Below are 23,340 nucleotides of genomic sequence, written 5' to 3' on the forward strand. Positions count from 1 at the left end.
TGTGTGCCAAATTTAAAATTTTTATATAAACGCATTCAAAAGAAAAGAGGGCTGGACAATTAAGAGTCGCACTGTATATACAGGGTGTAAGGGACAAAATTTCACTACGAGTTCTTTAGGTAAATTTGAGTCGAACATGTCCTATGAATATGGGTTCACAAATGTGTCACATCGTAAGCATAGTCTACCCCTTGTGATGATGTAATGACGAATGACGTAACTGATTTCCCAATAGAGCTTTCCTAATAACTCAGTGGTGGTTAGTTAGGTCGTTAGCGATATTATTCATTTTACGAAGCTGTTGTGTTTCTCTGCCTAAGCTAAACTCTTCATATGTCGCCACAAATAATAGTCCAAAAAATTTTAATTCGATCAGCTGGGGGCCAGACACCGTTGCCCCTAGGTTGTATTAAAACGTCCGTGAAAAGTGTTATTGAAATATTCCGTCACATTTCTACTACTGTGGGGCGAAGCACCGTCATGCTGTCTTTTGTTGTCTTCTTTAAATCGAAATATCCTTTCGAAACAACACGGGCTTCTCGCAAAAACTGAGTAAATTGGAGGTGCTAAACCTGCAAAAACTGAGGACCTTCAAACACATAGGGGCCGACTAACTGATCTGCAAGAAACCACACCAAACATTAATCGAAGTTATATGCTACCACCCACAGATTCTACCATTATGGGAACTACTCCTACACATGAGTTCCCGTGAAAACTTCTGATCAAACAAAATATATGCAAGCGCATTTATTTATCATAAATGCCATTGTAACTAATTTAAAAGAGCCTTATTTTCTCTTAACTCTGCACATGTAGAAATAAATCGTGATAATTTGTAAACGTGTTGTTTTTAAACACGATTTTTTCCCGTTCAATCGTAAAATTGGCGCAGTCGGTAGGATTTGCTAAAACGCTTCTACAAAAATCGCGACAAGTTCCCGTTTCTACCGTTAATTTGGGAAATCGAATACGCATCGCTGTGGGAAGAGCTGCGAACGCACTTGCAATTATTAGCTTTAGTAGAAGACAAACATCGCGGAAGCCAGCGTGTGATTACCAGGGACTAAAAGACAGCATCGTTTCACTCCTATTGGCACTATGTTAAGCAAGAATCCAAAAGAATGATACGAATCTTCATATTACTGTAAGTCATTTTATAAGAACTATTTAATTGTTTTGATATACATTATTTTGCTCGTTTATTTTTGACATGTGACTTTTTAATTTTAGTATGATAATTTTTGAATTTAATAATTTATAGTTAATGTATATGTAGTATAACATGATTTCACAAAAAAATTTATATTGACGACAGACGCATCTAATTCCGTCTTATCACAAGGAACCGTGAGCTCAGATAAACCTATAGCTTACGCATCGAGAACTCTGAACGAAAGCGACAGCACTATTGAAAAAGAGTTATTAGCGATAGTTTGGGCCTGTAAATACTTTAGGCCGTATTAATTCGGAAGAAAATTTACAATATATAATGACCATCGACCATTAGCATGGATAGCTAAATTAAAAGAACTGAATTTAAAATTAATACGGTGGAGATTAAAACTAGAAGAATTTGATTACGATATTGTATATAAAAAAGGTAAATTTAATAAAAATGCTGACGTTCTTTCTAGAATACAAATTAATGCAATAGAAAATGAATCAATTATTAATAACCCAGGAAACTTTGAAGATCAATCAGAAACCTGAGATTACTTGCGACGAATAGCAGAAAGTTTTACCCTTTATGAATTACCAGACACAACAAATATAACTGTTAACAGAAATCAACACTCATCTAGTCATCAAATCCCGTAAAACAAACGAATAAAAATTTTATCTGATATACGGATAAGACTACCGCATAATCAAATAATAAATAATGAATTAGACCAAATTGATTCACAAACCCATCATTCTTCGATCAATGAAATTACCAACAGCGGAATAAAAATCCTCGATGAAACGATCAACAATAAAACAAATCAAATACTAGCTTTTCCCCATATTTATCCTAAATTAAAAGTCAACCAAGACAACTATGAAGACCATAAAATTCTAACAATTCATATTCCTCAAACTAATTGGGTTTTTAAGAGACTAGACTATTTTAAACAAAACATATTGTATTTATTTTCACACAGACGATCTATATAAAGAATTTAATGAAGTTTATCTAAACCATTTTGCAGAAAATTGCCCAAAAGTCTTAAGGTGTACTAAATTTCTTAATACTATAATTGATAAGGAAGAACAAATTTTATTAACGAAAAACCACTACGAAGGAAAAGTAAACCATAGAGGTATAAGCGAAACGTTAGAATATCTAAAACGTAATTATTATTGAATAGGCATTAAAAACACTGTAACCGAATATATTAATGCGCCAAATATGCACGAAAACTACCATATGCACCTCTTATGCTAACAGAGACACCCTCAAAACCTTTCCAAATAGTACATGTGGACGTATTATGACGATAAAATCTATTTGACTTTAGTAGACGCATTTTCAAAATTCGCGCAAGCAATTCAAATACCCGACAAAAATGCTATTACTATATCTAATGCACTAATTAAATATTTCTCTTATTGCGGTATACCAGAAAAACTAATAAGTGACAATGGATCAGAATTTAATAACGATATGATAAAAAAAATCCTAAATTTTCACAAAATGAAAATTTATTTTACTACACCATATCACCACGAATCTAACAGTATAGTAGAACGTTTTCATTCAACCATAATTGCACATGATGGAACTACGCCTACACATGAGTTTCTGTGGAAACCTCTGATCAGACAAAATATATGCAAGTGCATTAAATACCATTGTAACTGATTTAAAAGACCCTCATTTTCTATTGATTCTGTACATGTAGAAATAAAGTCGTGATAATTTGTAAACGTGTTTTTAAAAACGCTCTTTTCCCGTTCGATCGAAAAATTCCAAAAACCGTTATTGGAAATTCCGGTCGATTGTTGCTGGACATTTTCATGCTGCAGAGAATGAAAATTCCTTAAATTATTGACACCGTTTCGGGTAAATGTAGCCTCAACGGTGAATATAATGGTGTTAAATAAATTACGACGCCATTTGCAGAAGTGCAGACGAGGGTCCAGATCAGTGAGCTGCACAGCTTGGACTAGTAGCGGAGTAATAGGTTCAAACCAAAGTTATGCATTGTTCTCCATACTATTTGGGTTACCAGTTTATCAACCTGTATCTTGGTTGTCTATGACTTTCAGACTAAGGAAATAACTTAACCTTTTTTTTCCAAATGACTCTGATGTTAAAATATTTACCATTATTTATGGTACACCCTGTATATAAATATGTATTCGAAACAGGTAGTACACGCTCCAAAGTCCGCTCTGTAACCAGAAAGAAGAATCAGTTAAACCTTATCTCAGCTTGTACTTAACGTGTACACAAATAGGCATTACAAGTATTATAGCACAAATTGCAGGTCGCGTCAACAAATATTAACCAACGCACAAATATGAACCAAAATTTATCTTAGAAAAGCTCAAAATTTTACAATAATTGACTCGCTATTCCTCTCAATGATAATCTTAACAATATATAGGTAATTGATTATATCGACAAATAATCCATAAAAACACAATCAAACATTTGGCAAAACTTCAAGTTGACCTAAGTTCAATACAGTTCTTCGAAAAACAGCGATCATCCCCAGTACCCTTGAAGAGGACTCAAGATTGACAAATATTTATGAGAAATCCGGCTTCTGAAGAACGGCATTGTGTGTAAATTAATAAAACGCAATTGGCATCGATGACAAATAGAATGGATCTATCAAATAGTCTGCAACAATTCCGACCCATACGTTAATAAGAGAATACAGGTGTTTATGATTTATTATGACTGCTCTGGAAAAAATCGATTCATGAGTTCAGTTTTGTTTTAAAAACTGGAGATTTTCACCAAATTGTTGTTGCAGCCAATAACAAAAATATACTCATAATGAAAACTAGGCTCAGACAGTTATAGTTCCAGTACCCGCTGGATATCATAAGGGTATAAGAGATTATTCTTTAAATTCTGAAAGCAAATTTTTCTAGTACCTCATTTTCATGAAGTAGATTTTCTTCTTCTTGTGAAGTTTCTGATGTGCGAAGTCTTCCGTTATCAGTATCTTTTTTAATCCTTCTAGTTTCACGGCACTTCTTTGTCAATGCCGAGCAAACATCGCATAATGTGGGATAACGCGACCAGGATATTTTTCCTCGTAAAAACGTTCGACTGCTAATGGATTGCCGTTGACCAGGCCATGAAGAAAATGCATGTCACTATTTATGTAATTTATTGACAAATTTCAGAACAAAATACTAGAAACATTTTTGGGCTACAACGAAAAAAAAAATATTTTAGTCATTTAAAATCTATTGCATTAATTATTATAAATCAAAATATCTCGAAAACGGTACCATATATATAAGACACATTTTTTACGTAAAAATGATAGACAAATCTTGTTTGCGCATAAAGAATTTCTGGACAGCTTTAGTTTTTTTCTAATTTTTAAGTAGGGAAGCCCCTGCTGATTTTTCCACAATATAAATGGAACACTGTTATTATTATTATTATTATAAGAATGTATTCTAAATAAATGCGATTTATAATTAAAGTTATGGGATTTTTCAGTTAAAAAGATCCTAACACTCGTTTATCTTTTAATAAACTTGGTAGTTTCAGATATGACAATGATAACTTTGGAATTTGGACAGCAAAGAAAAACTTTACCTCATAAAGAATCCTAAAACACCGCTATTATATGAACTTCCCAAAACTCTCAAATCAGACATGTAATTTCTTTCTTGGTCTCTTCATCTTTAATGAGGGTTTTAGGCGAAGTTTTTAAGTTCCAGTTTTAGACAAGAAAAAAAAATGTTGGTTAATTTCGCCAAAAGAATTAAAAATGCTCATGTTTCCAGTTTTGTCATTTTCAGATCCTTACTATGTTAAAAACTTATTTTTAAGTATATTCGTAAAACAATTTCTTAAGGAATACCTACCTTATTTATTGCAAATCTTTTTTTAACGTCTACTGTGACAGATCAGAACTTTCAATTAATTTTTTTTATATTAAATTAGTTTGATTTTGTGTATATACATGAAAATTATGTGAATATATATACCAAGTGACGCAGAAAAAAGGGAACACTTAATAACTTTTTTTCTTTTCAAGATAAACAAATGAAATTTGGTATATCGATAAAATAGTTAGAAGAGCATCTTTGGACATATTCTATTGTTTTCCACCACTTCCGGTTTAATAGGAGGTGACACTAACTTTCTTATTTTAAATGGGACACTTGGTATATTTTTACGTATTTCGATAAAAAATAATATTCTAAAAACAATAATACTGTATTTTCCACAATAATAGAAATGAAGAAAATAATAGAATATGTCAAAAGATGCTCTTATAACTATTCTATCGATATACCAAATTTCAATTGTTTATCTTGAAAAGTAAATAAGTTATAAAGTGTTCCCTTTTGTCTGTGTCACCCGGTGTATATATATATATACAGTGCGAACGTAAAGGTTGGAATAAATTCATTTAAAATTCAGGGGTATGTTCAAAAAAAAAAACGCTCGGACATGTCGAATTTTATTTTTAACTGCGGGTTTTCTTACTATAATTTTATGTTTACAGGGTGGCCCAAAAATAAGTTACGGTCATCAACGTAATTTTTTTAAATGTAAACACCTATTTTTTGTTTTAGATTTAGGTTTTACATCAAATTCTAAGTACATTTCATGTACCATGTCCTATACCTAAACTCGACCGTTGACGATTGAACACAATAAAAGGCTATTTTTGGAAGAGTTATTTATATCAAGCAACCTATCAGTTATTGTTTGGTTATTTACATTTGTGGTTGGTGTTTTTGATTGTTAACTTGTCACAATTTGTTGACATTAAATAATTTTGAGTGAATTTAGTTTGATTTAGATGCCTAAGCAAAGTTTTGCTTGTGTTAAGTTTATCAAAAGATAAAATTAAAATTTCAAAAAATGGTACGTCTTAGTGAGCGAGAGCGAATAGAGATTTTGATGATGATTGGTTATGGAAACAGGATGCGCACTCAGATGGAAGTCTGTGAAATTTATCATGCCAAGTATCCTGATAGGCCACGTATATCTCAAAGTACTGTCAGTAAAATAGAACAGAAATATCGGGATTTGGGTCATGTCAGGGATAATTATACGAAAGGTCGGTCAAGTATATCAGAAGAGAAGCAACTAAATGTTTTGCTGGCAGTTGAAGAAGATTGCCATAAAACGACTCGCAATATTGCGTTAGAAAATCAGATATCCCAGACATCCGTCGTTAAGTATTTAGGTATAAATAAATGGCACCCTTACAAAGTTCAATTGGTTCATGAACTAAATGAAGATGACCCAGATAGGCGTTTAGAATTTTGTGAGAGACTTATGGACTTGTGCCAGGCTAATACACAATTTTCAAAAAAAATTGTATTTTCTGATGAGGCAACGTTTTGTCTTCATGGTAGTGTAAACCGGCAAAACTGCCGATATTGGGCTGCTGAAAATCCGCACTGGATGATGGAGTGCCACAGCCAAGTCCCTCAAAAAGTAAATGTTTGGGCGGGGGTGATTAAAAACAGGGTTATAGGGCCCTTTTTCTTTGAAGGATACTTGAATGGTGAGAGGTATTTAGAGTTTTTAGAAAATGACTTGGTTCCATGCCTTGCCACTTTATACCCTGATCCAGAAGACCCGGATATATTAGATAATTCCTTATGGTATCAGCAAGATGGAGCTCCAGCCCATTACACTCGTCCCGTGCGCCAGTACCTGGATACCGTTTTCCCTGGACGTTGGATTGGTCGGAGGGGTGCAATTGAATGGCCGGCCAGATCGCCGGATCTGACTCCTTTAGATTTTTTTTTGTGGGGGTATCTTAAGTCCAAAGTTTATGTTAATCGGCCAAACAACATTGAAGACTTAAAAATTAGAATAACGGAAGAAATAAGATTGATCGAACCTTCTGTTATCGATAACGTTTTACAAGAATTTCAGCATCGACTGGGATATTGCCAAGAGGTTCGTGGCAGCCATTTTCAACAATTAATAAATTAATTAAAATATTTTTATGTATTCTTGCTTGATATAAATAACTCTTCCAAAAATAGCCTTTTATTGTGTTCAATCGTCAACGGTCGAGTTTAGGTATAGGACATGGTACATGAAATGTACTTAGAATTTGATGTAGAACCTAAATCTAAAATAAAAAATAGGTGTTTACATTTAAAAAAATTACGCTGATGACCGTAACTTATTTTTGGGACACCCTGTATACATAAAATTATAGTAAGAAAACCCGCAGTTAAAAATAAAAATCGACATGTCCGAGCGTTTTTTTTTTGAACATATATGATTTGTACATATATGATTCATATATATATATATATATATATATTATTTATATATATATTATTTATATATATATATATATATATATATATATATATATATATGATTTGTACATATATATATATATATATATATATATATATATATATATATATATATATATATATATATATGAATCATATATGTACATAATGAATCAAAGCTTATAGCAGTTTTTCATAAATGGTCTGTAAAAGTTTTTTGTCAAATATATCTCTTAGAAAAAAATATGTAACAGAATTCTGATCCTATTTGTTACATAATCAATAAGAGGGCCCCATTTAAGGCATTTATTTATTACCATCCCAAGGTATTTGGTTTGTGAAACTTTATTATAGTCTGGTCATCATCTATTATAATTGAGGATGCAGGTCTATTAGCTTCAGTGATTTTTATTGATAATTTCTACATATAGAGCTAATTTTTAATTTGCCTGACCCCATCTATTACTCTCTGTAGTATCTCCTAAAAATTAATGCAGTATCATAGGTATATGAATAAATTGCCATTCGATTTATATTTATTTTAAACATAGAATTAATGTAAACAAAGAAAAGAATGGGGCCCAGGACATTACAAGGGTACACGCATTTATATAGTTGAATACTGCCAGCCTTATTATTTCTTAACTTGTCGCGTCTTTAATTATCCTCTTATTTATATTTATATCTTTTTGGTTTTTGTAATATTCATTCTTTATCTTTTTATTAATTTATTTAAAGTGTTTCTTTAAGTTCTTATATTGTGTTCCAAGCTCAGTGTTTAACTGTCGTTTTTATTGATCCCTATGCCTAATGAAAGTTATCAAGCTTATTGTGATCAACTTTTTAAACTTTTTTAAATTATTTTTTGGAGCAAAATATCATATTTAGTTTGAGATTCTTTTGTAGGTATGTTGCTAAAAAATTATTCGTAGTCATTCATACTTAAAATTCCATATAAGATTTAACCAATTTAGATTTTCAATAATTTTACAACTCTGGAATTGGTACTATGACTTAATGAATTATTAAGTAATAATATACAGGGTGATAATTTAAAAACTTGAAATGGTCATATATTAGAAAAACTGAATAAAAAATCGCTGAAAAAAGTGGCTATAAAATGAAGGAGGAACAAAAACAAGCATATTATCTCACCCTTATCTGCAACCCCTTGGACAGGGTGAGATATACCCCTAAAATCTTAAATAAAAAGGGAGGTCGGAGGTCGAGTGATAGATCAACTTGAACCTGTTAAAAAATGCTTTGCAATGATACCATAGAAAGCAACACTTCAGAATATTGTGTTTATCAAGGTTTAACAATAAAAGTAAGTAAACAATAAATAAAAAACACTATTTTGAGATGTTTATTATTATTTAATTAAATATTGAAAGTGATTTCCATTATTATAAGACAATAATCAAGCCTACTTTCAAATTTTTCACATATATTTACAAATGTTTCTCTGGATATAACAACACATTCCTGGACTATTTTATGCTGGAGTCGCTCTAGTGACTCAGATGTTTTAAAAACCATAGATCTTAGGTGACTCCACAAAAAGGAGTCAAGAGATATTAGAGGTCATTCAATAGGACCTCTTCTGCCAACCGACTGGTTAGCAGAACCAACCATTGCTTAACGGGAACTATATATTTAGAGTAATCTCGGTTGAATTTTTTTATTCATGACAGAATCAATTTCTTCAAACTTGATTACTAGTGAACATACTCCGGGCATACATTTTGACCTAGATGCCTTTCGTTAAAACGTTGAAATGTTCTTTTTTCTGTAGAATTTAAAAATCTAATAACCAATTGGGTAATTTTAAGAGAAAAATAACTGGAGAGGGGCCTACCTTAACAGACCTCACAAATAGGAAAAAAATGCCGCCAATACAATTTATTGAATAATTTTAAATTATATGCATATTTAAGTGAAGGAAAAATTGATGAACGTACTTATGGTTATGTTTATAAATGAAATAAATCTTAAGTAACCAGGAGAAATCAAAAAACAACCTTAAAAATGTGGCAATATTTCTACTCCCTCCAAGCCACTTTCAGTTATTAGTGGTGTACCTAGGGGCAGTATTCTGGGGCTGGTTTTATTCATTATATTTTTTCATAGCATCATAGATACATTTCCTTGGCATCATTTAGCCACATTTGCAGATGACGTTGTTATATAAACAGCAATTGATGAGTCTTTGTAATAAAGACAACCTACACTTTAATGAGTCAAAAACTGAGATGATATTTTTAGCCTCATTGGCTTAAAAAAAAGTTTATAAAAGTTAGTAAAAAGTTATCAGTCCTACTTTATTTAAGATTTTTCTGGTAAAATAGTTTTCAGATTTGCAAATATTTCCTTGTTTGTTAACTTTTAAATAAATTATGCATGTAGGATTTCACTTGTTGGATTATTTCATGTCTAGAAACTCTCAGTCTCAGATAAGTTAATCTAAAGTAAGACCAAACAAAAATTAACAAAAGTTGCAGATAGCCCATTAGTTTTACCAATTAAATTGTATAATAAACCTCCTATTAAACTAAAAATGATTGGAAGCCTACATTGCCTACATGAAAGAGAAGTCGACGAAAACGGCACTTCACTCTGTAGTGAGCAAAGCTGAAAAAGCCATAGAGAAAAAGGAAGTGGCAGTTGCTCTTTTCTTTGATGTGGAAGGACCATGATTTGATAAGGCGACAACAGATACTATCTGCCACGCCCTCCTGACCAGGGGCACTCCCGCTCATCTGGTCAGGTAGGTCAAAACGGTGCTGGAAGACCGGAAGATCAGTGCTACACTGAGAGACTGTCGTGCCGAGACCAGGATGAAGAACGGCCGTCCGAAAGGCAGTTGTCTTTCGCCGCACCTTTTGTGTCTGGTGATGTACGGTCCAGAACTCGAGGACTAGTAATGGTCACGGGTAACTTCACCTGACTTTGAGGCAGAAAGTCAAATACTTAGGAGTTACTTTAGACAGCAAATTAACGTTTAAAACTCACCTAGAGCAGGCAGTGAATAAGGCACTAGCCCTAATATGGCAATTACGGCGAACAATAGGTACAAAATGGAGTCTAAAACCCCATATTCTCCAGTGGCTTTATACTGCAGTCATATGACCGAAGATCTCATACGGATCCATGGTATGGTGGTCAGCCGTATTGAAGGTTATTAACACCCAAAAGCTGACCAGACTGCAAAGACTGATGTGTTTGGGAATTACTGGAGCCATGAGAACAACACCTGCGGCACCACTAAATCACTAAATATTCTTCTTGGACTACTGGACCTCCCAGTATGGTTTGAGATAGAGGCCATGGCGGCGCATAAAAGGATGAAGGATAACGGGGAGTGGTGCAATAATCACTTAGGACAAGGCCATATGACAATTGCCCTCAGGATGTGTAAGAGCATACTAATTCTGACATCGAGATGCACTACAGTGAGTGGAAAACTAAGGGTAAAGAAGGGATTTCAAGTCGAAATCCCGACAAGGAAAGAATTGTCAGTGAACCAAATCAAAGAGCCAAATGGTTTTCAGGCCTGGTACCCAGATGGATCATGTATGAAAAGCACCAATTTGGCCGGAGCCGGAGTGTACAGGATGGAAATGAACACAGGGGAATCATTTCTCCTAGGGAAACACACCACAGTTTTCCAAAAGTTTGCTATACTTGAAGTGGCAAGCAAACGAGAAGAATTGGAATAGATAGCGAACCTTGTCTCGGTCTCAGTAAAAAACAAATCTCCCAGGAATTTAATATTGGGCCTGGGAAAAAACCAAGAAGAATTGGAAGAAGACAGAGAATTTAGACAGGCCAAGGAAATGATACCAGACCATGACGGCTCTAAAGCAAAGCAATTGCTAGCAAAGACCCGACAGAGTCGCCTGAGAAGGAAAACTTTTGGACCAACGACACTCCAAATGGAAGATCTTAAAGATCTGGACTGGACAACGTACAAGCTTTATTAAAAGGACGGACCGATTCAGTGAAGACCAGCATTGGGAGTGGAGCCGTAGTAGTAGGTGATTCTGGGGTTGGCGAAAAGGGACTTTTTAGGCCTACTTGCCGAGCTCTAGCTCCCCCACCCTTACTACTACTACTACTTATATTATGAGGGTGAAGATGTAATTGATTTTCTTTTTCTTTATATATTATACTACATTTTAGTTTTGTTAAGGTTACACACTGTATATGTTATATATCCTTGGTACTAGTGCATTTGCACTGTTTTAAGGACTTTTTCTATTGTAATTTTATAAAATAATTGAAGTTAATAAAGAAATTATTAGAAAAATAGTAAAAAAAGTAAATTATTAGAAATTATATATATATATTATCTCCCATATATATATATATATATGCAAATAACATGTGACTGCAAATAACGCGAATTCCTCTTTTAGTATTAAATACCTACCTGTTTTAAGAACGTAAGGAAATTTGTTTAAAACCTATGTGATTTTCGGTCTCTTGCGGGAATTTGTGAATATTGTAACATACAAATAAATATGGTACGCAATGAGAACTCTGAAATATGCAATAACTGCGATAAACTAGTAGACAATAAACAAGTCTATATTTGCGATCTTTGTGCGTCGAAAATTTACAAAAAAAGGAACCAACTTAAAATCATCGGAAATAAAATGCATGCCACAAGAAATCAACACTAAAAAAATTGCTACTTATTCTGATGTTACAAAAAAGAGCCAAACAATTATGGGAGATAAACCATCTCAACTACCTACACTTATTATGAAATCCAAAACTGGCTTGGACTTTGAAAAGACTCTAAAATAATTCAAGATAAAATAAATCCCAATGATTTGCAAATAGGTGTGAAAAATATTAACAGCACAAAAAATGGAAATGTAATTAAGTGCACCACAAAAGAGCAAATAAACTCACTTACAAAAGAAATTGATACAAAATTAGGACACACAATCGACGCTAACATACCGAAGAAGAAAAAACCTCGAGTTAAGGTTGTGGAATATACAGGCGACCGAATACCAGAAATCATTGAAGGTAAAATAAGACATCAAAATTATTGGATACAACAAAATGATGAATTTACAGATACTTACATAAGAAAGAATGAACAAAAAAGGTTCTCGGTTATTTTTCCGGAGTGTAGACCCAATGTTTACTGGAAGTTTATCAACTCTGGAATGGTCTATATTAGATAGAATCGCTGTGCCGTGTATGATAATGTTCCCTTTACAAGATGTGCCAAGTATTTACAATCACAAAAGCAACGCTTGCACTAATAAGACTGTATGTGGAACCTGTGCAGGCGAAAACGAAACAAGCATATCTAATAGTGCTCAACAAAAATGTTACAACTGCTAATAGTTATCTCAGCAAATAGAAAGTATAATTCAAAACACAATATTGAACATACAGCCAAGACACCAATTACCTAACAACAAAACATTTTCTTAAAAGCACGAAAAATAAAGATCGACTATAGGAAGTAATGGTTGTAATTAATCAGGATGATATTCTGAACAACATGAATAGAGACGACAATATCTTAACTAAGACGGTGGACTGCAATATGCTACATAATAAAGTAAATATAAATGAAAATATTTTTAATTCAGTACATGTAAATATCAAGAGTATAAGAAAAAATTTTGACAATTTAATTGTTTTATTAGAAAATTGTAATTTAGGTTTTACAGACATACTTGTTTTAAGCGAAACTTCAAAATATCTTCCAGTGATAACTTTAACATGAGGGGTTATGAAAGATTCTATAATGAAGGCAAATATAACAAAAATGATGGTATCATAATTCTTATAAAACCAGAACTAGAGCCCATATTTTATAAAACAAAATTCCCAAAATCTCAAGCCACAGTAGCTAGAGTAGTATGTCATGTTGGGGATATTGCTTTGGGAATAAAAGCAGTGTATAAACCTCCACCTATTTCAAAAGATCTTTTTATCCAAGATTTGGAAGAATTCTTAAGTTTGAATAATAATCAACAACTAGAAATATTTACTGGAGAAGTATAATGAGCTAATAAAACACATCAACAATCTTAAAAAAATCAATACAGGTTCTTGCCGGGTTGTAATACTTCAGATACCCTCCACAATTTTACTTCAGAGGTTACAAATCATCTTAATCACAGCAGAAAGTGTCTTGGTGTGTTCATAGATCTCGCCGAGGCATTTGACACAGTCCCACATCATAAGCTTTTTGAAGTTTTAGAATATTATGGGTGAGAGGAACTGCAATTACACTGGTGACAAATTACTTAACAAACAGATGCCAAGTTGTTAAAATAAATAATATTTTAAGCAAGGAAGAAGAAATGCAAATAGGAGTTCCACAAGGTACAGTAATGGGCTCTGTTCTGTTTACAATTTATTTAACTTTCTACTTAAAACGAAAATAAATAATTGGGTTATTCTATCCTATGCAGACGACACAGCATTACTATTTAATGGCACAGACTGCATCAACATACCAAACCAAACAATATGCTACAGAGTGATAAATTGTGTGGAAACATTTAAATTGAGTTTGAATTTTAAATTGAAAAATTTTAATGTTACAAAGATGAACTACATTGCGTTTTCACTAACCGCAGCAAATAGACCCAACTTCACAATTAGTATATTAGTTATACACACATACTAAGTATCTGAGAATATATGTGGACCAAAATCTTAAATGGCATGTACATGCGGATTATCTGGTAAACAGACTTAAAAAAATTATTTAAACATTTTATATAAAGAGAACTTTCCTAAATTTAACAGATAATCTATAAATCGTTAACTGAGTCAATCTTAAGATACAGTATTTTAATATGAGGGGATTGTATAACAATGCTTTACACAAACTAAATATTGTACCTAAATATATCTTAAAGACTTTATGACAAACCAAGACTTTTCTCATCAGGCAAACAACGAATTTAAGGACACTATACATTACAACAATCTGTTCATATATTCATTTCAAACCTCATATAAAAACCAGTATACATCATATCCATAATACAAGATCAAGCCAGAGGTGACTTAAGCATTCCTAATATTTAAAAAATATAAATTTAAAATTTTTTATATACTTAGCACCAAAAACATACAATCTTCTGCCTTTTACAGTAAAGTAAATAAAGAATAAATCTAAATTTAGCAAAGAATATAATCACAATCTTTACCAAAATTTTTCCACACTTTTCTGATAACATAGTTGTATCTTGTATGAAGATACAAAAAAAAACATTTGTTGCACAGCTGTTTGTTTGTTTCTTTTTTTCTTTTTTCATTGTTTCATAGTCAGGATCTTTATCATGGTTTTTCAGTAAGGACAAAGATGGGGTGGAGGGTAGATTTATCACAATATCTTAAGATTAATTAGGTAGGTTTATTAAAAACAGGAAAAGAAATGGAAACAACTTTTCTCTAAAATATTAACTCACACAGATGTTTTATGTGCAACTAGGCATTAGGTTCAAACAAATAAATGTAGTAATTAAGATTTTTTTGTTTTGTGATTTTAATTTATGATTTTAATTTTAACCTTTACAATATATTACCTTGTCACATATATCTAAAGATCAATATCTCAATTTTCAATAGCTAAAACACATAGCTTGTAAGATCAATTCTACCAGAAAAAATTATGTCTATTTTGACAGTAATATGAATAAATAAACATTACAGCAGCTCTGTGGCAACACTAGAAAGGTAATAAGATCTACTGCAATCTGCATTTACGTCATCAACTTTAGTAGTAGAGAAATGGTAAAAATTCCAGAATTATTTCTGCACCATAAATGGTAAAGGTCTAGTTTAAACTTTGCAGTAACTTTTCAAACATTTGTGCTTAAAATTATGAAAAAAGGCTTAAAATGTGTCTTACCGTACCAGAAACAATAGCTACATTCAGAACATGCGGATCTATTAGTTCAGGATTATCTCTAGGATCAAAAATTGAGGTAAGTTTTTTTTTTTTTTTTTTTTTTTTTTTTTTTTTTTTTTTTTTAATTTATTTATGGGATGTCTCCATTCTAACAAAATTACAAAATAAATTATGTCCTAACCCTAAATGTATATAATTATTCTGCCATTAACAAATATACTAATAAGATATATAATGAACTTAATCTATTAAATATCCAAATTTTCTATAAATCAACAATATATCTATCTGAATGTATATTAATATGTAGCAGCCCAAGATATACAAATAAGATAAAACATCCAGAAAAATTTAAGTACAATCTAACCTTGGGCAAAAAAAAAATAAATACAACAATATATAATTTTCCCCAGTTGAGTAAAAAAAAAATAAAAATAAAACAACTAAAAACATACCGTTAAAATAATCAAAATAAAAAAAGTAAAAGCAATTAAATTTATTTGATACTTAACACATACAAGTACTCAACGAGTAAACTCACTCAGACACCTTTTAGGTTTTGAAGAATTTAAATCCACTAACCTGAGAGATTTATTTTGGACCTTATCAAGACTGTAAATATGGTTAGCATAATAAGGGGACCAGACCATTTAAGAATAAGACATGACACTACAAATAAGTGTAAGATATAAAAGTCTGAAGGCAGCTACTGAAAAGTCTTGAGTATTTCTACTTATAAAACCAAGGGTGCAAAGGGCTTTACTAGACAAACTATCTATATGGGGTATGAAAGTCAGGGACCTGTCAAACAACACCCCCAAATCTTTAATTAGTGATACTCTTCAAAATATATTACCATTTATGTGGTAGTCAAATGGGACAACTTTTCTAGATTTACTAAAAGAAATGATAAAACACTTATTCTTATTAAGATGTAACCCATTAGAGACAGACCAATTATATAGAGAATCTATGTCTGATTGTATCATCAGGCAATCAGACAAGTTTAGAATTTGTAAAAATAGCTCCAGGTCATCTGCAAATAATAGGAATTGGCAAAATTTGATAATACTAAAAATATTGTTAATAAATAAATTAAAGAGTAGAGGCAGAATCTATGTCTGATTGTATCATCAGGCAATCAGACAAGTTTAGAATTTGTAAAAATAGCTCCAGGTTGTCTGCAAATAATAGGAATTGGCAAAATTTGATAATACTAAAAATATTGTTAATAAATAAATTAAAGAGTAGAGGCCCCAAATGTGACCCCTGAGGCACCCCTGAAGTAACCAAAATAGGAACTGAAAGTGAACCCCTTACATTAACAAATTGTATCGTTTTATGTAGGTAACTATTTAGCCAAGAAAGAAACCACTTAGGGAAACCTAATTCGGAGGGAAGGGAACCCTTCGTCTAATTTTAATCTGACCTCTTTAAAAAGCATCAAATTTGCTTATCAAATTTTAGTGTGCAGCCGTTTACACAAAAAAATAGTCCTCATGACATCGTTTGATCCAAGTATTAAATATTTGGTACCCCCATTGTAAACACAGCTAATATTCAATAGCAGGCAGGAGAGCAAATTTACAAATTGACAATTTTTTTCAGGGAAATATGGAAAAGTCACAAAAAAAAATTATTTTGACATGTAGGTATATACATTTAAATTCCACCTTGAATTGAATTGTGTTGGCTTTATCCCGGTAGGATTAAAATCTATAAATGTCAAAATTACTTAAAAATTCCCTACCCTACCATCAGAATATTGTTTTCGGTAAAATTACACACATTTTAGCCCCATAATTTTAGGTAAGATTTTCAGAAAATTTGCTAAACTAGACCTTCCTGCTTTATAAATAGGTAGCATAATTTAAATCATTTTCTGAAAAAGGTTTCCCTTAATATTGTTTTGGAATAATTTATTGAATTGCTGTGGGAAAGGTGAAGAAAAACCCTACTAACCTTATTGGTAAAAGAACTGCCACCACAACATTTCTTATAAGAATCAATTTAGTTAATGTTCTTTGGGCATATCCATATCCACAACTTTTATATGCATATAATAATCTTATAAGATTAAATATACTTTGTAGAATAATATTTCTATTAAGTTTTAAGGTCAGATAGTAGTATTATTCGTGTTCAAACTTCTGGATGGTTAATGTCTAATCCAACATCACTAGAAAAAGTATTACATTTTTTTCTTAATTATAAATTTATATTTCTCTATAAATAAACACAGCAAATACCTACTTGTCTGTTCGGTTTGTTCGCCTGTCACTTGCCAATGTCAATTTTTATCTCAAACGTGTCAAGAGCCATATTTTAGCGAGTGAGCGTCTTACTCGGTTCCTTACAATGTCTTAAGCGTTACGTCATCATATGGTTGCGCTCGAATGACGTCATGTCTAACAGCTATCAGAGTCTAAATATTAGCTATACCTTTCATCGGTATTGCATTCGCTTTGGAGACTGACCTAAACCATGAAAACACCCATTTGTCTAAGTTTTCAAAACGTTTTGAGTCTAAATCCGATCTCATACATTTTAAGGATCAGATCAAGATGAAATACAATAAACAAAAAAGTTACTGGCGTAAACATAACCTCACTCATATTTTTTTTCACACAGAAATAAACACAGACTAATCAAAAATCAATTTTTAAAAAATATCCGCGCAACCTCACTTTTACGTTTTTCACTGTATTTTTTTCAAATCTATTCGCTCTTTTGATAATTTATTATTTTCTGCATTTTTATTTGGTTTGGATGTCTTAACTGTTAATGTATATGAGACATTAATATTACTTAAAACTAATACTAAGAAATATAATGCTTCTACTATAAAAAAAATGATATCAATATTTATTGTTTCTTATTGTTTGTATAGCTTCCCTTTGACATATCGAGTTTATTAGCGGTCTTCCAATACCGCTAATACACTCGATATGTTAAAGTTAAAGGGAAGTCATAGGCTTTCCATGGCACCCTGGTCCGTTCAACAATCAATATTTGTCAGATAAAGAGATTCTCCCGATGCTGCTGAAATGAATTAAATTGTGGACGGGCCGGGAAGATTAGCCAGTGACACAGAGTCGCGCGCTCAGATATAGGATATGCAATTATTTTATAAGTTTAATTATTGTTATTTTACATTTTTCTTCAAATAAACATTCGTTTAAAATTTCGTTTCTGATCGGAAAGCAGGGTGCACACCAAGGTGACTTTCCGATTTCTGAACGCTTTGGACGTCACACTGGCGTCACACTCACACTGGGTGTGCCGTTTCTGAACTCAGCCTTGCTGTTGTAGTAACCGAGCAAATCAGATAATCTATCGATCGCGCGCCGCACCTCTACTGTGCTATGTTGTCATATTGGTTTTGTTTTAGTAGATATGCGGAAATAGTTGTCGTAGGCAGCATAAGTTTAATCCAAATCTCTGCCAATCCAATACTATAATTTATTTATTCAAATTGAATAAGATTAAACCTAGAAAAAGGTTATTTTTTTTGTTTTTAGAGAGATAATTAGCGTATACATTCATAGTTATCTTAAATTTAAAAAAATATTGTATTTTTAAGGGATCAATATGATAACTTTACTTTAAAACTTTTAATAGATAAGTCACGCCTCATACATTTCTTTTCGAGACACAGATAACGTTGCCGAAGTATACAAGAGACTCGACCCCAGATTCTTGCCAGAGAGGCTCTGCCCTTTCAGGGCTAGGTACTAAAATAGAAGACACCGAGAATGTCTCACCAAATGTCTCAGATGTCATTATTATTCAAAATGATAAAGAGGCATGAGATGCAGACATCTTGGCTTACCTCCGAGAAGATTTTCCGGAAAAAGCTGTATTTGGACCCAAAATACACACACTTATTGTCAAAAAGCATGGGTAAAGAAGGAAAAAGAGAATTTATGCTAAAAATACCCACCACTAGTAAACCTTCTAAATCTAAGATCTCCAATTCTTAACAGTGAGATCCAACCAATAATGCCTCCTCTAACCTTAAAGAAAAATACGTTCTTTTCTCAAAACCAAAACCAGCTTCATGCTGGAATTTCAGCTTTAGGGGTGGCCTTTACCTCAGTCTTATCAGAGAAGGAGGGAGGGGGAGAGAGAGATGAAAAATATTGAGTCCCTTAAGCGATTGTGCCAGATTATTAACTGACCTACACCATGGTCTGTCAGTGAATAGGAGGGGTCAAATTACTCTTATTTTTAGCAAAAATATCAAAGCCATTGCCTTAAATGCCCCAACTGACAATTTTCTATTTGGTACAGATTTTTCTGATCAATGCAAAAATGCTAAAGCTATAGAAATATCTAGTAAAGAACTTAAGGTTTCTATAACCTCTGAAGCCATTAAAACCTAACTCTTTAAAAAACCCAAGGTCCCTGCTCCTAGCAGTTCTTTAAACAGTAGGGGACCATCTCACCAATTGAGGAAAGGGAGATAAAAGAGGCCCAAATTCCCTTCAAAGAAAGTAAAATATCACCAACAGAGATACAGACAAAATTAGATAAGAAGGTAAGTATAACTATGATTGCTGGTCGTATATCCTGTTTTACTAGAGAATAAGGGAAAATTACTGATAATAGTACAGTATTGTCCTTGCTTCAAGGCTTAAATATTCATTTTGTTTCAAAGCCCATTTAAAGCAATATCCCCAAGATCCTCTTAAATTTATCTGATGAGGGCAAGTTAGACTCTCTCTTACAGGAGATGTCAAATAATAGGGTAATAGAGAGATGCCAACCTACAAAAGGTGAATTCATCTCGCCATTCTCCTTAACTAACAAAGGTGATGATTGTTCCAAAAGATTTATGTTAAATCTTAAATAGCTAAATAAACACATAACACCACCTTACTTTAAATTGGAGGATTTCAGAACTCTCACTAAATTGATGCAATTAGCGATACTAATTGTACTTGTTTTTGCCCAAAGGCTACAGACGTTAATCAAAATTAGAGTTCAAAACATTCATTTTACTACCGAAAAAAATTCAAGTCTTTATATCTGACGATATCAATACTACGGTCGTGGCCGTACATTGAATTGCCTTATTGCAATCAGAGACCTAATATATGCGTCGCATCAACCTTATGTTCTTATATTCAAAGAACTATCAATTTAAGAAGTACAGAGCAGGAATTCCTTCTGATTAGGACAAAAAAACCGTACCTTACAGCTACAGCGCAAACTATAAGTATATGGATTAAAACTACTTTAAGGGAAACAGGAATAACTACTAAGGTATTTTCTCTCTTCTCCGTAAAACATACGGCTGCTTCGGCCGCTTATAGGAATGGAATGTTATTAAACACAATAAGGAAAACTGCCGACTGGAGCCAGCATTCTCAGACATTTGCTAGGTACTACCAGTGTCCTTTAGAAGCAACATCGTTTCAAGATTTTGCTCTTTCAATTTTAAATTCATAATTCTTTTTAAGCAGAGGTTTTTGAGATTCATGATTTGTATTTCGTATTTTAATTTGGATGTAGACCATCCTTATCTTTTTGGTTTTCTGTTTCTGGACTTCTTCTCTTCTTATGGACTTCTTTCTACTTATGTTAACTTAGTTAAGAACGAAACATCTTCCTAAAGTTGAATTGTATATCGAATTCTTTAAACTGCTACATAGTTCTCTAATTTAGTAATCTCGAGAACGAAGCGCCAAAATAATTATTCGATCAAACGAACTTACCTGTAAAGTTCGATCGTAATTATATGAGGCGCCTTATTCGAAGAGATCACTCCCACCTTTATCCTAATAAGGTTCTGAGTAAAAGGATTGTCAGTCTTACATCGTAATGAAGAATATAGGACCTAACGACCTTATTAATACTTTTAAACCTTTTTAATACTTTTAATACTTTTAAATAAAAAATACATCTTTAAGAGTGCCCCGCGTATTCAACCGACGCCGATTATACGAGGGTAGAGCTCTAAAGATAAGAAGTTGATAAGTGACAGAATATATAATACTACATGGTTCTCTAATTTAGTGATTTCTTCAAATGAAGGGCCTCATATGATTACGATCGAACTTCACAGGTAAGTTCGTTCGATCGAATAAAAATAAGGCTTTAAAGTGATGTCATATTGCCACTGCCTTACGCACATGATTTTACGGAAGCCAAAGCATAGTGGCTGCTTTTAACTTCACGTTGCATTTTATGAAACAAGTGTGTAAAGTTATCCTTTTTTTATGAAAGGAAAACTTGTCGCATGAGCTGTATGCTTGTCGAATTTTACACACATGTAACATAACACAAATTTTTCTACTACCGAAGACAACATAAAAAAACAAAAATACCAACTTACTTTACGCACTAGTCCAAAAAAACGTGAAATATATTTTTGAAAAATTTTAAATTAAATGTCAAATAAACGTCATAAAACTTTATAAGCCCTGGGCAGCGTGTAAGTGAGTACTTTACGCACAGTATTAGTTTTTTAATTATTATTAAGTGTTTAATGAGTTCTTTTCTTTGTAGGTACGTCCTTATACTCACTACTAAAAGTGTGTAACATACGTTATGTCTAATAAAACATATGTCTATATATTCATTTATTTATTTACTCTACTCATTAGAAACACAGAGCAACGCTGGTAATTACATACAATGCAAGGAGACTGATCTCCGCACTTAAGATGACGCATACGACAAATTGAACAATAAGTAGGTTCGCAAAGAGCCATCTTGTCGATGTTGGTCAGAACCATACCTCACTCTGATTAACTACTCTGCACGTAGCAGTATTCTATCCTTTTAATAATTATTATAGCGAATTCTATTGGGGAAAAAATGTAGCACGAGTGTGGAACTAGGGCAAAATTTACAAACCATTGGTGTAATTAGTCCAGGTTTGTCTAATCCATTGGGGCACCAACGTGGCACTTTTTGTTCTGAGTGCAGTTCCACACGAGCTATGGGAGGTCGTGTGGCTGTAGTTCGTATTCTTTAAGTAGAAAACATGGCGGTTAATATTTAGGGAATTTGATAAATAATTGCGTAGAAGCAAAACTAAATTTTAAGGGAAGGTAACGTAAAACATAGCCTTAACTAACAACAGCCAATTTTGGAATTTTCCCCTAAAAGCTAAATCCAAACTGCCATTGGCAATGCAGCAGTGCGGTTTTTACCTGAACCGAACCAGTGCTGCCCTAGTACCACAGTTTTTTTCAAATGAATTTCGGTATTTTAGTGTTTCGCAAACAAGAACACTGCCAACTGTCAAAAAATGGGTCAAACCAATCAGAGTGAGGAACACTTCTGACTTTTTGGGTATGCACATTTAATATACAGATTATTCGCTTTACCTGTAGTCTGTGACCCTCTTAAAATTTACATGGGTTTTCCTATGCCCCGCTCGGCGACGCACCACCCGGTATATAACTTTATACGCTACACTTGTTTTGCATCTATCGGAGTATCATTAAAATTATTGCAGAGGAGGAAGATGCCTGTTTGTTAAGACGATAAAAGAGATCCCAACATACAGATAGTCCTAAACTGGATAAACGAAGAGAAGAAATCAATTTAAGAAGAAGTTGCCAAGTATTCTCCCAATGTTATTAATATTGGGCGCAATGGGAGTCCTTAATTTTAGAAGATACACTCTTGTGGCAGAAAACAGTTGACCACGACGGCAAAAAGAAGGGAAGGAAATCGTTGCACCGAAATGTCTAGTTGCTACAGGAAATCAATGCCGGCGTGTCAGAATCTTGGAGTAACAAAAACCCGCAGAAAAGTAAGCGAAAGACTTTACTGGGTCTAAGTCAGACGTAAGGGACTGGTGCAGTAAATGCGTTGTATATTTGGCATGTAATGGACCGCCGCGGTAAAGTCTGATAGGCCACTACAACGTGGGTCCCTTGAAGTCCCTTTGAAAGGATCGCTAATGACGTTGTCGGCTCGTTTCCCGAATCAGAAGCAGGAATTAATTACATCATAGTCGT

The 23,340-nt window shown here is 33.0% G+C and overlaps 1 protein-coding gene across 4 annotated transcripts in view; it reads right to left on the reverse strand.

The window, feature by feature from the left end:
* LOC126741951 (zinc finger protein 675-like) overlaps positions 1 to 17,600 on the reverse strand; it is a 252,011-nt gene extending 234,411 nt beyond the window's left edge. For 2 of the 4 annotated variants that reach the window (XM_050448429.1, XM_050448432.1), the window contains exon 1: positions 17,324 to 17,599. The gene's annotated coding sequence lies outside the window, so the exon portion shown is untranslated. Of the gene's footprint in view, positions 1 to 17,314 lie in introns of all 4 variants that reach the window. The other 2 variants (XM_050448431.1, XM_050448430.1) reach the window with 2 other exon arrangements.
* Between the last annotated feature and the right edge of the window lie 5,740 nt (positions 17,601 to 23,340).

The sequence above is a fragment of the Anthonomus grandis genome, chromosome 11, assembly GCF_022605725.1.
Source record: "Anthonomus grandis grandis chromosome 11, icAntGran1.3, whole genome shotgun sequence".
NCBI classification, from domain to species: domain Eukaryota; kingdom Metazoa; phylum Arthropoda; class Insecta; order Coleoptera; family Curculionidae; genus Anthonomus; species Anthonomus grandis.